A 14,526-nucleotide genomic window follows, 5' to 3' on the forward strand; every position below is an offset into this window, starting at 1 on the left:
TACATGTAATTGACTTGTTGATATCTCCACTTCTCTACATGAGGAAATGACTTATCGATATCTCCACTTATCAACAGGTGTAAATGACTTGTCAATAACTCCATTTCTCTACATGAGGGAATGACTTGTCGATATCTCCACTTCTCTACAAGTGTAAATGACTCGTCGATATCTCCAATTCTCTACATGTGTAAAATGACTTCTCGATATCTCCACTTCTCTACATGTGTAAAATGACTTGTCAACATCTTTACTTCTCTACATGCCTTGGACTTTTCTATAAGCAAATTTACTTCTCTACAAGTATAATGACTTCTCTACAGGCATAGTTGACTTCTTGATATGACTCTATTGCACTTCTTAATCTGTAACTTTTTGATATGTGACTTAGAATATCTTTCCAGAAACAACATTTTTCAAACTCAAGCTTATACACTTCTCTTTGAGACATGATCAGGATTAATCTTTTTCCGGAGTTTATTCCTTAGCTTAATGGTTGTTCATAGAAAAATTTCCCAGTCCAATCTCCTTAATACTTTTACAGACTCAAGAAATACAGTTATAAAAATACAAAAAGATTATCATACAACTAAGTCTTGGGGTTGCCAAAATGACTTAGTCTTGTTATGTAGAGACATGTCTTGCACAACAATCTACACCAATTTGTGAGAAAATTACTTGTCACAAATTCATGTCTGATAACAAGACTAACCCCAAGCTAAAATTTAAAAGCTAACAGATTGATAAAGTACAAACTTTTATACATGATAGTCATCTTGCAGTTATATTTAAATTTAAAGAATCAACTAAAATTTTTAAATCATGGTTGCTCTCTAATCAAATTCTTGAGCTTGACAAGACACTCAAGTTCTATAATTATCTTAGTCCCACTTAGAGCTTCCACCAACTTCAGCCATTCACTTACTGAGTAACTGTCAAGGTATTTTATTTTGTACCTTGAAAATCTGTGAGTCTTGATGTTTAGAAATACATCATCTGGAGAAACTCTACTCAACCCTTTAGCTTTTACTTCATTTGATCTTTTCTCAAACATCTTTATCTCCCTAGTTTTCTTGATTGCATTTGCTTCCTTCTCAGCCTTCTCCCTTGCATGCCTTTCATCTCTTCCTTTCAACCTTCTATCCAATTCAACATTCCTCATCTTTGTAAAAGCATCCTTCTCAGTCATCAAACTAATTACTCTTTCAAGCTCTATAATTGAGTAATTTTCAATTACTTCCTGGTTTAGTAAGTTGAATGTGACATCTTTAAAATAAATTTTCACATTTCCCGAAGTTTCTACACAGACTTTGACTATTTGCTCAGCTAGTTGATTGTTGTATTCATCATCTGATATTTCTTCTGAAATTGGTAGAAAATCATCTTAGTTAAAGTAGTTCCAAAAAGCACATATTTTATCTTTTATTTTCTTTGATTTTCTCCCAGTAGACTTGAAACTAGTTTTGGTTTGTAATATCCCGTATTTTCAAGAATTGTTATTATTATTATTTGTGTGTTTTATGTGATGTTCTATGTTGAGGGAATAAGATTGTGGATATATTATCTTATTTTATGAGTTTGTGTCATCAAATGGCTCAATATGTTAATTTTTAATTGGTATTGATCCCAGTTGGTATTGTGAAAGTATTTAGTTACTTTTACCATTTTCAAAAGTTTGTTTTAAAAGCTGGTCATTTTATCGATATCGATAAATTGTGTATGTTTTGAAAATTTAGGGATCGAGTGGATATTTTATCTGTGTCAAAAACATATTTGGTATTTTGTCCGGGTCCGCCCTGATAGTAGGTGAGTTGTGAAAATATTTAAAAATAAGTTTTTTACGACTATTTTATTACGTTTTAAATGAATAATTATTTGTTTATTATTATTTAAAATAATGTTTTCCATGATTCAATATGCGATGGATTTGGATGTGGTCCCGTAAGGACCGCCATATTTTTTGGATATTTGTTATGTGTTTAAAATGCATTTATATGAAATTATACGCAATTTGGACGCGTGTCAATGTGCGTTTATTATGTGGTACTTTTTATGTCTCGATTTGTGTGTATTTGCATATGTTATATATGATTTCGAGGTTTACTATTATTTTAGAAAATATTTCGGTTTTCTAAAAATGATCAGACTGGGCCCTTACCGGGACGTCAAAGCCCACAAAATTAATATTTATATTTTTACAAAATCATGGGTATCTTGAAGAACCATTATTTTTGCATTTTAAAACATTCATAATTTTTGGTGAATTTTGGCATAAATATTCATTTTAAAATTATTCCCCATAATTGTTATTTTTGGGTGTAATCATTTTCATTAAGAGATAAAAACACCCTTAATTGATTTTTAGGGGTATTAATTTGTGTAAGTATAAATAGAAAAATCTGAATTTTTAATTTTAGAAAAAATCATAATAATTTCAGATAATTACAAAGATTAACAGATAAGCTTTGGGTGGGTTAATTCGTTCTTGATCACAGATCCTTCATTCCAGGAGCTGTAGATGTTTGTTTTTGACGTTCTTATAACCAAATTGAAGCTTATTCAATCCCTTTCTATTGATACCAGTTTCATCAACAAAGATTGATTCTTGTGCAAATTCAATTTTCAATTATGGTTCGAATTTGGGTTCTTGAATATTTTGAATTTTGATTAGTTTTGACGATTGAATAAGCTTTAGCATGATTCCTAGAGTCGAATTCTGTACTTATTTGAATCGTTTTATTAACGGATTAATAAGTCGAGTACCATGGTTTTTAGCCGTTTTATTTTTGATTTTTCTGACTTTTAGATGATTGTGTTGTTGATGATAATGATACGAACTGATTAGATATTTAATGAGCTTTATTTTGAGATATAAAACATTGTATTTGGTTGAAAATCGGTCGAGTTTTGATTTGGCTGGAAAAAACTCGACTTGGTCGGCTTTAATGGCTTCTCAGCTGGATTTTCTTAGTTCCCGGAGTTTTTTGGAGATGATGTGAGTGAAAACGAGTTACTGAGAGGCTTTTATGTTGATTGGATTGAGGAACGAATCAATCATAACAGTTTTGGTGCCGAAACGGGGCTCGCAAGTTTTCGGCGATGTCACCGGTTTCTAGGCTCATCCCAGATTTCGGTGGACATTCAACCGGTATGGGTGACCCGGATGGCGACCCATCACAACCCGGTTTCAATCCACAAAGACCAAGTGTTATAACCGGTATTTCAAAATTTTATATATATAATTGTGTATTTATAATTAAGATTTAAATTGTATGGAATTATACATGTGGGTGATTATTGTGTTGAGAGCTTATAAATTTAGTGTTTAATGTATTAGTATATATATATTTTTTTGAGGGGAAAATCTTATCATTTAGTATTTTTAAATAATAATCAAAAGTACCTCATTTATTATGAAAAATCGATTTTTTAAAAATCTTTTAACAATAAATTTTCAAATCTTATATCATTAAATTTCTAAAATCATGAGCTATTTTATGGTATAATTTTTGTGATTTATGGAATTATACTTTATTTATTAAAATTCATTCTTTTTAAGTATATTTTAATTCTAGAAAAAAATGATTACTAGATTACTAATGTAACCTTGCATGCAAAATTCCTTATAATAGAGACCAAGGATAGGACCGTCATTTTCAACCCCACTAACTCACTTTAACCAAGCAAAGTACTCATCTACCCGTGCATGCAAATGGCTTAAGCTTGTAGGAAGGTCATAGAGGTCATTTCTCAATTCCACTACCACTTTAACAAGTTAAAAACCAAAAACACAAGCTTACTCTCTCATTTTGCACACACACTTCACTCTCCCCCCCCCTTCCTCTCCATTCGGCCGAAGCCACCCCACCCCCTCTTTTTTTTATTTTATTTCTCAAACACTTTGATCAAGGAGCTAATTCACTCATATTCCCACATTTATACTTGGAAATTTGGCTATTAAAAGGTATGTTTTGTTATGTTTTGATGTGTTCTTGTAGCCAAGCTTTAGGCCTTGAATTCTCATGGATTTAAGGACTAAAATCATATGGACTTAAAGATATGGACTTGATATGGTCTTGGAGAAGTATTTTTACTTCAACTTTTTAAGTCATAATCTTGTTCATAGTATTTCGCAATGATTTATTAAAAGAGCCGAATGTATATGGATTGTTCTTTAGAAATTTCTATGAAAATGACTTTGCATGCTGCTATTAAAACATTTTTGCTTCTAAAAATGAAGAATTATAATATTTAAACTCTTGAATACTATGTATTTTTTCAAGTATATTAAGTTTTAAGACTTGCATGTTAGTTATAGCCCTTACATGATGAAATTAACCCTTGCATGTTGATTTGCAAGTGATTTTAGACTAGAAAACCATACTTGCTTGCTATGAGCTTTGATACTTAATTTTTATGAGGTGCATGCCACGAATTATGTGTTAAAATGTTAATTTAAATATGTCATGATTAAAAGAGATTAAAATCAGTAGGTATCAAGTGCTTAACCTAAGTGTATAATTCGAATTATGCTTAGAATTTAGAGATATGAAGTTGTCTAGCTAGTTGCCTCTCTTGACCCCTTGATAATTGGTAATAATGGTAAATAAAATGGAAATAAACCTTGTTCACTATAGGTTAGTACGTGTTAGCATGATATTAGGCTTGGTTATTGGTTTGTTCATTGGTTTTGGTGGTTAAGAAGGGAGTTAAGGTGGAAGGGATGCATTAGTCCTATTTGGACAGAATTTAGCACTAGAAGTTTAGGTCATTTTAGGTATGCATTGATGAGGCCTTTCTAGACCAAAGTTCAGTGGAGTTAGGACTTGGTATGTACTTGAGTCCAGAAGCTTTAGATTGGATAAAATCATGCATTTGGTTAGGTGCACAAGCATAAAAACTGAGAGGAACTCAGAACAATGCAGATTTGTTATAAGTCCATATTTGACCCATTATAACCATGTTTGAGGATAGATATTCATTAGGACTTGGTTTATAATAGTATAATGAAGTCTTAGGAAGCTTAAAAAGTCATTAAAATCAATAATTGGATAATTTAAGTGAGTTTTAAGTTGGTAAAAATAAAGCAGATGGGTAAGCAGGGGACAGTTTTGTTGCAACTTAGAAATGAGGAGTTTTGACCATGTCATGGGTAGGCCCTCATTAGGCCTCGGTTGGCCTTAGTTGGAGGGAGTGTCAGAGGAGTTTTTCCAGCCATAGTTCATAGGAATTGAGTTAGAATCATATGTCAAAAGTTAGTGCAAAATAGGACACTTTTCTGTCCAGAAAACAGGGGAACATTGAACTTTAAGCTTAGGCCCAGGTAGGCCCAAGCTGGGCCCTTGAGCCACACCAAGTTTGAGAGTTGCCTTATCATCAGAAGATTATACTGTAGAAGTTTGAGAGGTAAACTTGAAGTGTAAGGGTGTCAATTGTACTCATAAACCCTTTGGTGTCGTCCTCAAATCATTATAACGAGCACAATTACTTAACCTTTAGTTTTAGAGCACTTATGAGTGAGGCCTAGGTTGATCACCATAGTTGTAAGATGGTATATGGTCAGTAGAGTGTAAGGCCTAAGTCAGGGTCAATAAGAACTTGATGGTTTAGAGAAGGCGCTTCGAGTTATGAGGTCGATATTAAGAGTTTTGGCTAGTTTAGCATAACTAAGTGACTTGAGTAAGTAGAGTGAGATCATCCAAGCTTAGAGATATAATATAGTGTGTGGATATATTATTATGTACTTAAATGTGTAAACATGTGTGGCTATGTAAACTATTATGCTTATAAGGTAATTATAAGTGTGTATGTGTATATAAGCCTAAGAGCCAATGTGCGTAATTTCGGTTTATAATTAGGTTGAGTTAGTGAGTATACATTATAATGAGGATATTATTATTTTATGTAGGATCTCGAGACGAGGGTAAACTTTCCATTAAATTCGAGTGAAGCTCTAGTTGCTCCCACCTGCCAGTCAAGTCAAGCCTTTCTCAAGGCAAGTGTTTCAACCTACCTTTTGTTTATACTGCAAGAGTGTGTTAGCCCAGCTTTTATATATGATGCGAGTATTCTAATTTACCTTGATATATATGATCCGAGTGGTTTCAAATCTATCTTTCGTATTATATGTAAATGCCATGAACCCTCAAGTATCTATTACAAGTAATTTAGCTTTGCTTGGAGATTGCCATGCAAGTAATTCAAAAGTCATACCATGCTAATATACCAAAGAAATTGTGATAGTGAACCCTGTGTAAGTTATACACAGTAACATTATCTTGATACCTAAAAGTCAGTTATTCCTTAAAGTCATTCATGATTACTTGATAACCCTATTCTTACCCATAAAACATGATACCCTGTTATACTTTGAGCTGATGCTCACCTTCTTTACATTTTAATACCTATGTCTTATCTGAAACCATTACCTTGAACCTAGTTTGACTTAGTTCCTTTATACTATCCAACAACCCTGTGAAACCTCATTGTCAGATTCATTGTGAATAAAAACTTTGCGATTCCATTTGATAAGGTATCAGTCTAGTTGATCATGGCTTTAAAGTTGATCTAGAACCCTTGATAAAAATGTTCACTGTTTAATAGTTTAACCGTCACTTGGCATCAAATACATTTTTAAAATGAAAAAGTTAAAAAGTGGATTTTCAGTTCCAAAGGGGGACAAATATTTTCTTTAAATAGTGGATCTGGACTGAGACGCAAGTCATTTCTGCTCTTAATTTGTAGGCTTAAAGGTTTCCTAGGGATCCCATTAATGTTCTAGAACCCAGCGAGGTTCGGGATTACTTCGCGGCTGATCACTGACTGTAATTCGTAGCGTCATAAAATGGTTTTTGATAAATAGATGGTTTTGAATTGTTTTATCACAAGAAAAGATGCCATCACCCTGAAAGTTTATCTCTTGTTACTATATTATTGAATCTTTCATTTCCATTGTTATTCTTTTATTCTTGTTTATGTATATTATAGCGCTTGGTGAGCATTTGGCTCACTACTTGCTTTCACCCTGATATTACAGCTAGCAGATTTCGTTAGATTCTGGATGGTCATCAAGAGAAAATTAAGAAGTTGGTGAGTGACATGATAGATTCATTGGTTCCAACTCAGATAGAAATCAAAAATAAGTTCAATAAATTTGTTAAAAAGATGGCCACCTTTAGCTTGATTGGTGTTGAGACACGCATCAAAAATCTCAAAGGCTCATTTTTGGCCCTGCATGAAGTTGTCCAAACATAAATATCCAGCAACAATGACACCAAGGTCAAGTTTGAACAACTACACAAGTCCAAATATGAACTCTCAGCTTTGGCAATGGAGGAAATCAAAAGAGTGGTGCAAGATACATTTGGTCCATCCATCTCTACCACATCTATACCTGGTCCTTCAACACATGCATCCAATCAAGTTCAATCACTTCAAAGATAAATCGCTGAATTCAAAGCTTCAAATAAATTTCTCACATCCTAAGTCTCTCAACTCACATCCTTGCTTCAAAGTCGACAACAGGATATCAAGTCCCTAATAGACTCCCAGAAGTATTTTCAAATGTAGACAAATGTGTTTTTATGAGCTATTATGGGTGCTTTGAAAGTCCCTCTCCAGAAAACTCCACAAATGGTAAGGGCCCAGATCCCTTACAATGTCACATTTCCTGCTACCAAGCCCAAAGGGGAGATGATAGAGCCCACGCTAAAATCATGCCAACGTGAAGATGATATTGGGATTGACAGACTCAAGATGGTAGCTGAAGGCCCTTGTCTTGACAAGGTGTTTGCTGAGTTTCTTGAAGGTCTGAGAGTCTCCATCAACTTAAATCAATTCACCTACAAGAAGGCTGTGAACAATAACATCAATTTCCTGATAGTGGTGTTGGTGACAAGATACAATTTCAAAGAGAAGAGAGTTGTTGTGATTGTAAATGGCTCTAGTGTTGATAGGTGCATGCGGGTCTCTCTTTCATTTTTACAATCAAGAAGAGTCTCATAAGTGGACATCTTTATCAACAAAGTAAAGGTGATGAGTCTAGAGGACACTCTTTTGCTTCATGAACTCAAGAATGGTCAAATAGGAGCTTTCACTGAAGCCTACCTACAACCAAGCAAATGAGTGGCCTACATTTTCCCCAATACTAGAAGATGCAAACACTTCCAACTACCAAAGCAATGTGTCATGGACAACAAGAAATTGATGATGACCATTGAGACTAAGTTGAAGACTAAAAAGAACAAAACTCATGAGGATGTGGAGATCATTAAGATTTTTGGTAAATATATAAAGATTGCAGACACAATGCTACCAAGGACTCAAATGGATGAAAAAGATGATGACTTGGATGATGATAAGTAATAGAAAGATGAGCACAAATCTTTTGGCACAAATCCAAGTCAGTCAAACAAGGGTAGTGGGTGTCATAAGGATGTTAAGTCTAGCAAGGATAGTCAGAATAAGGGTAAGGATGGAGGAAAGAAGGGAGATGGAAAGGGATGAAAATACTCTAATAAAACACCTGTAACCCAAATATGCAAAACTTTGCCAACCTCAACCCAAACACCTAGCGAAACACATACTCATAACATCCAGACCTCAAAGCCTAAGTACCTGAAAAACCTACTGCCAACTCTCTACTCAAAATTCCTATCACAGCAGACCAAACTTCCTTAAAGAAACTCTTCAAACCTCCAACTTAAACTCATTTAAGGTCTGTTGGGAGAAAACCAAAGAAAATTAAAGTTGAAGTTGGTGCACTTTGGAACTATTTTAATCAGATTGATTTTCTACCTATCTCAGAAACATAACAGATGATGGATATCACAAACAGCTAGCTGAAGAAATAGTCAGAGTCTGTGTTGAATCTTTGGGAGAAGTGATAATTTACTTTAAGGATGGCACTTTCAACCCGCTAAACAAAGAATTTATTAACAACTACTCCACTATAGAACTTGAAAGGGTAATCAGTTTGATGAATATCAAGGATGCTTTTACCATGATAAGAAAGGCTGAGTTAGATGAAAGGTTGAGAGAGAGGAATGAAAGACATGCTAAAAAAAGGCCGAGAGGGAAGCAAATGAGATGAAATATGCAAAGGAAATTGAGATGCTTGAGCAGAGGTCTGGGTGAGCTAAAGGCTAAGGAGTTGAGCAGAGTTTCTCCAAATTGTGTGTTTTTATATATCAAGACTCATAAATTATCAAGGTACAGAATATAGCATCTTGACAGTTACACCCTAAGTGAATGGCTCAAATTGGTAGAAGCCCTAAGAGGAACTGAAATTATTGAAGAACATGAGTGTCTTGTCAGACTCAAAGATTTGATTAGAGAATAACCATGTTCTGAGAAATTCATATGATAGTGTAAACTCAACTTTGTATGTAACTGCAATATTGTATAAAATTTGTATTTTGTAAATTTGTTGGTTTTATTTTTAATTTTATCTTGGGGTTAATCTTGTTATCAGGCATGAATTTGTGACAAGTGATATTCACACAAATTGGGGGAGATTGTTGTGCAAGACATGCATTTACATAATAAGACTAAGTCACCTTGACAACCCTAAGGATAAGTTGTATGATAATCCCATTGTATTATGTAATTGTATTTCTTGAGTCTGTAAAAATGCTAAGTAGATTAGACTGGAGGATTTTTCCTTGAACAACCATCAAGTTAAGGAATAAACTCTGGAAGAAGATCAATCCTGATTATGTCTTAGAGAGAAGTGTGGAAGCTTGGAGATTAATACTGTTATTCTAAGAAAATTGTTCTGAGTGAGATATTGACAAGTCACAGACCAAGAAATATAGAGAAGTATGTCGAAAAGTCTAAAATGACTTGTAGAGAAGTCCCAAGAGATATCGACAAGTCAATCTACATGTAGAGAACATGAGATATCGACAAGTTAAAAGTCCATGTAGAGAACTGGAGATATCGACAAGTCAAAAGCTTATGTAGAGAACTGGAGATATCGACAAGTCAAAAGTCCATGTAGAGAACTAGAGATATCGACAAGTCAAAAGTCCATGTAGAGAATTGGAGATATCGACAAGTCAAAAGCTTGTGTAGAGAACTGGAGATATCGACAATCAAAAGCTCATGTAGAGAATTGGAGATATCGACAAGTCCAAAGCTTAAAGAGAATTGGAGACCTCGACAAGTCAAAAACCTATATATAGAACTGGAGATATCGATAAATCACTTTACTTATCGATATGTAACATCTCTACACATCAAAAGAGATCTCGACAAACAAATTCTGAATTCAAAATACAGACAACTTGAATATCCAAGATTATCAGTGAACAAATAATTCCATCATTAAATTGGAAAGCCTACAAATGCAGCTTGAAGAATACAAGATCAAGGGCCAAGATGAACTGGACAAAGGAGGGCCACATGCCTAGTAGATTCTGCATAGATATACTGCACTAGAAATGAAAATATACAAATGAGCTTTAGAAATTGTGTTTGTCTATTTTAGTGCAAGTTCCGTAAACCGTGCATGTTTATCTATAAAACATGTCACGGGTCCTTTGTTTAAAAACAACAAACATATCTGGAAAATTTTGTAATTCTCTCAAGAGAAGCAGCTGAATTCTTATTTTCAAGAACACAGATTTGTAGAAAGACAAATTTAATTTAATACAAATCAAGTGATTTTTTTGATAAATTCATTGTGTGTTTATATTTAGTATTTTTTCACTACAAATTCTTCTAGTTGTTTAGTTCCAAAAACCACAAAACACTCACAGTTAAATCTAGAAAATAAGAAAACACATTCACCACCCCTCTATGTTGCACTTCATACCTAATATTATATAGCATACATTTAGGTTATTCCCTAAAGAGTTTATATAATACTCTCTAGGCGGTTATAGATTAGCCCGGAAAAATAAGCCCAAAATAGATAACCCTAACGTAAAAATTAAGATACCATAAAGGTCGGGTGCATTTGCCCTGAACCCCCATTAGGGCCACGTTGCGTCCCTGGACCCTGACTCGCTGACCGGGCAACGAGACCCCCGAAATCCCAGCATTTGGGGTAATTACTGATTCAATTCAAGGCATATTCTAACAACTTTAAATATAAAAATTAAAATATAAATTTGTGTTTTTTATAAATTATTTGATTCATTAGGGTTTATCAATTTTTAGTAAAATGTAAATTGAATATTATGTAGCTGTATGAAACGATGCCATTTAAGATGGCTTTCTGACCGTATGACATGTATGGTGGCATTCTTTGTGCCTTTTAAAGGTAATTAAATACCATATTTAATAGATTTGTATTGTTGAAAGACGGTTTGTGTTGTTTTAGATGACTATTATTTTTTAACTTTTAGAGGTCTAAAATATATTTAATTAATTTTAAACTAGAGGCCGAGATTTAAAATATTATTACACATATCTGATATCCTTATTCATTTGTTAATTAAATTCGTATTTAATATCTAACTAAAAGGGTCCTTTTAGTTATTATATATATATATATATATATATCTTACAATATTTTAAATATATTATCTTTAAATTTTCAAATTTTATATTTTTCTTTACTTTATTATATATATAATATTTATATAGTTAAGATTTTATATTTGTAAGATATTGTAATTTAAGTTATTTCGTGAAAATATTTAATTTATTTTGATGTTGTCTTTTTATGATAAGTTGTGAATGGAACTTAATTTAGGATTATTTTTGAATAATAAAGTTCTATTTTCTAAGTTTGCGGAGATCTTTCACATCTTTTGGTTCGATAATAACTTTCTTATATGAAAGAAATTTCTTGAATGAAGTATATATTTCTACGAATATGTACATTCGGATAAAAAAAACTTTTGACGTGTTGTTTCTAATCAGAATTCACAGTTTTACTCTTGTTTTTCTTTTATAAAATATAATAATAAATATGTAAATTAAATTTTATTATTACTCTAGTTATTTGAATATAAAAGAGCATACAATAGACTTATAGTTTTGCATAATCATTAAATCTTTATGTCTCTTTTAGTTCAGGACCATCAACTCGTTGTGAAGTGATGCAACAATCTCCGGGGTTAATGGTAATTCATAAACGCGATCCAAACCAATCTCACAACAATTGTTATTATCATGTGTTAGGTAACCTTTAACATCAGTTCCAATAATCATGTTATCAACACCAATTGCGCGTATTTCCCTTATTTCCTGAAATGATAAAAGTATCATTAAATCATGAGATTTTTTTATGAATACGTATATATATAACCAATCAATAAATAATAATTTATATAAAAAAATAAATAATTTTACCTCTTCAAAATTCATAATATTTTAAATGGAAAAGCTGTTATGTATTCATGAGCATACACACAAAAAATTATCATTATTTTTAAAAGAAAAAATCTACCTGAACACCTTTTGTTATTGGAAATGTCATGCCCATTATGATTATATCAAATTTTTTACCCAAATTAATTAGATTTATGGCTTCTTCTCCACTAGTCACAACATAGATTTTAAATCCACTTCTTTTGAAAAGTATAGCGTGGAGGATTCAGACAAAAAAATTGCGTTCAACAGTAAGCGCAGTCATTAATCGAGCACCGGATAAAGAACTGCGACCTTTGAGTGCCATGTATCCCCCTGATCATGTAAACAAAAATTAATTATAATTCTTCTAATAATTTTCAACTTCATAAAATGCAAAATTTAAAGAAAACTTTGCAACAATAATGATAAATTTTATGAAATTAAATAATTTCATCAATATTTAACTTAGTTGTATAAGTACAGTGATAAAATATAACCATACAAAGAACCTACTTTGAACAATGATTGTAAATAGAATGACGAATAAAATTAGGAACATTTTGGGATGAAGAAAAACAAACATACAATATGATCTTATATAGTAGTCGTGTGGATACATTTCAAACTTTTTAGATTATGACTTCAATATGAAATAAATACGATACGTTTAGAGATATATTAGGTGCATTTACATTAGTACTAAAACTACATTTTAGATTTTTTAAGATTTCATCATTGTCCATAAATTAATTGCAAGATGTATCCATGACTAAAATTGACGACATTATATGGTCAATTGTGAATTATGACCTTTGAGTACAAAACTAAAATTTGCCTTATAAAGTCCTTCAAGTTTTGGGAATTTATTTTGATAACTTAAAATCTTCATATAATTTACCCAGTACTTTGTGAAATTATTAAAAGTTGTTCTTTGTGGAATGGAATCCCACTACTTTGTATAATTATTCAAAGATTGGGTTATAGAATTATATCACAATAACTTTAGAAAAAAGTATCGACCCAAAAAGTTAAATGAGAAATAAAACCTAGTGTAATTAAACATTAATAGTATGATTAAAAATATGTGATTTATTTAGAAAAAGAAGATTTTGAGTTGTTGGTGCTGCCTATTTTCATCAATTATCTTCATCCTTGCATGATCGTGCTCAAAGAGCCCGGAGTTTCAGCTAACATATTTTTTTGTTCCTCCAACAAAACTATAATATCCAAGTCCACAACTGAATGTATACCGGATCCAACAACGCACCACATGTTAGTCCTAAAAAGCTAGCGATTTGGTACACATTAGTTGTTGACTTGTATCTATAAAGACCTCAAACACTCTTATTTTTATCGATGTGAGATGTTACAAACACCCACCCTTATACAATCGACGTCCTTGTCGATCTCACAAACACACATACGGAACTCGGGCAGTATCTCTGCACTTTTGGCCGAACAGAGCTCTGATACCATTTATAACATCCCAGCCCACAACCTAATGTATACCGGAACCAACAACCCACCACAGGTCAGTCCAAAAAAGCTAGCGATTTGGTACATATTAGTTGTTAACTTGTATCTATAAATGCCCCAAACACACTCATTTTTATCGATGTGGGATGTTACAAAGACTTGTTGAATTTCTTCGTAATTCACCATGTAGCAATATTTTTTATTCTAAAAATACTAATACTAATACTAATACAAAAACTTCCTTAAAATTTATATTTTTAGTTAAGTTAGTTAGGACGCACGGACACAAAAAAACAACAGAATGCGTGACAGACACAACCAACAAGATGACTCGGTTGCGTACCTGTCTGACTCGCTATGTGACGTGTAAAAAAGTTGTCGACTATTCAGCGACACGGGAGCAACATACAAGCGACACGATATCGACTCAGACGATTGACTTGGCCCACCTAAAAGAAGCCCATGACCATCTATTATACCCTAAATATCAATGTTAGGTATGAAGTACAACATAGAGGGGGTGAATGTGTTTTCTTGATTTTTTTGCTTTTTACTATTTTGAAAATCAGATTGTGGTTAGGCAATAGAAATTAAACACCTAGTTATGAATTTGCAGTGATAAATAACTTAGTGTAAAATACATAAGTAATTATCAAAAGTCACTTGATTTATATTAAATAAAATTAGTTGTGCTATAAATTTGTGTTCTTGAAAATTAAGAACTTGGCTACTTCTCTTGAGAGAACA

Source organism: Apium graveolens, chromosome 3 (assembly GCF_009905375.1).
Source record: "Apium graveolens cultivar Ventura chromosome 3, ASM990537v1, whole genome shotgun sequence".
In the NCBI taxonomy this organism is placed as follows: Eukaryota; Viridiplantae; Streptophyta; class Magnoliopsida; order Apiales; family Apiaceae; genus Apium; species Apium graveolens.